The 1925-nt window shown below is 37.8% G+C and overlaps 1 pseudogene; it reads right to left on the bottom strand.

Annotated features, from left to right (window-relative positions):
* Positions 1-1115: 1115 nt before the first annotated feature.
* Positions 1116-1569, bottom strand: LOC113612962 (NADH dehydrogenase [ubiquinone] 1 subunit C2 pseudogene; annotated as a pseudogene).
* Between the last annotated feature and the right edge of the window lie 356 nt (positions 1570-1925).

Below are 1925 nucleotides of genomic sequence, written 5' to 3'. Positions count from 1 at the left end.
GGATCTAATTAAACTTAAAAGGTTTTGCACAGAGAAGGAAACCATTGACAAAACAAAAAGACAACCTACTGAATGGGAGAAAATATTTGCAAATGATATGACCAATAAGGGGTTAATATCAAAAAATATAAACAGCTCATACAATGTGTCATCAAAAAGCAAACAACCTGATTAAAAAAGGGCAGAAGTGCTGAATAGACATTTTTCTGAAGAAGACATACAGACATCTCATACAATGAGATAAAACTACACACCTGTCAGAATGCCTATCATCAAAAAGTCTACAAATAACTAGTATTTGTACACTGTTGGTGGAAATGTAAATTGGTGCAGCCACTGTGGAAAACAGTATGGAGGTTCCTCAAAATAAATAAATAAATAAAAAGAAAAGAAAAACACACTAAAAATAGCAATACCATATGATACAGAATTTCATCCCTGCACATATATCCAGTGAAAATAAAAACATTAATTTAAAAAGTTATATGTACCCCAATGTTCCTAGCAGCATTATCTACAATTGACAAGATATGGAAGCAACCTTAGCACTCACAAATAGATGAATGGGCAAAGAAAATGTGGTATAAATATATATACAATGGAATATTAGTCATAAAATAGAATGAAATTTTGCTATTTACAACAACATGAATGGACTTGGAGGGTATTATGCTTAGTGAAAAAAGTCAGACAGAGAAAGACAAACACTATATGATATCCCTTATATATGGATCTAAAAAATAAAACAAAGTAGTTTAAAAAAACTGACTCACATATAGAGAACAAACTAGTGGTTCCCAATGGGGAGGGGAAGGGGAGAAGGGCAAGATAGGGGTAGAGGATTAAGAGATACAAAGTACTATGTATAAAATAAATGAGCTACTAGGATATATTGTACAGCACAGGGAAATACAACCATTGTTTTGTACTAACTTTATATGGATTATAATCTATAGGGATATCGAATCACTATGTTGTACACATGAAATTAATAAACTATTGTCAATCAACTTAATTTTTTTTTTGCTTATGATGACCATTTTAATCACAAGGTGTTAATGTATAGATTAACATAAACTTCAGATGTCACAGAAACAGTTAGACAAAATTCAGAAAAAACGGTATCAGTGAAACCGGAGCAAGCATTTTGGAGACTTCAATGCACTGGATGGAATTCTTCAAGAATTTTACCGTAAATTTTCTTATCTTTTTCAGGAAAATCCTCTGGATGTGACTTTACATATGCAAACATATCATGGTCCCTCAGAGCACACATACAGTCTTGACGTTTTAAAAGATAATATCCGACAAAAATAAAGGAAGTAACATATAGAGGCTGGCGATGCAAACCGGCCGACGCCACCGGCCGCCGCCGTATCGCGTTATCAATCAGGCCGGAGCAGTAACCCAAGAAGCCGACGTAGAAGAGCCGCGGGTCGGTTAGCTTGGGCGGCGGCAGGCTCCGGGCCTCATTCGGCAGGAACTGTAAGGACACTTGGCCCGGCCGGCCGTTCATCATGGTGAGGCCGTTCCCACTTGAGGCCTGGCCTCTGACCTCCAACTACAAAGAAAATCACCAGGACCAGGACCGGGACACAAGCCATGAGCTTTCACCTCCGAGCGCGGTGTTGAAGGGCATCTTAAATTTAAAATAAAAAGTTTAGCATATAAAGGACCTAACAGGGTTTAGTCACATATCCAGTGCAGGTGGTCTCATCATATTGCTCTCTCAAACTGTTTCTCTCTGGAAAACTGTTCCCACTGTGGGAATAGTGGGCAGATCATACTTTCCAATTACAGGTGAGGGTTTGAGGTACCTCTGATGACCTGGGTCTTACTTGCAGGCAACTGGCAGCCAGATCTTCTCAATGACCTCCTCTAACAATTCAGTAGAGGATCATCTATATATTTAACAAATATTTATT

The sequence above is a fragment of the Aethalodelphis obliquidens genome, unplaced genomic scaffold (assembly GCF_003676395.1).
Source record: "Aethalodelphis obliquidens isolate GAN/ISIS:26980383/991018 unplaced genomic scaffold, ASM367639v1 scaffold3, whole genome shotgun sequence".
In the NCBI taxonomy this organism is placed as follows: Eukaryota; Metazoa; Chordata; class Mammalia; order Artiodactyla; family Delphinidae; genus Aethalodelphis; species Aethalodelphis obliquidens.
This window is presented reverse-complemented; position numbering and strand designations above follow the sequence as displayed.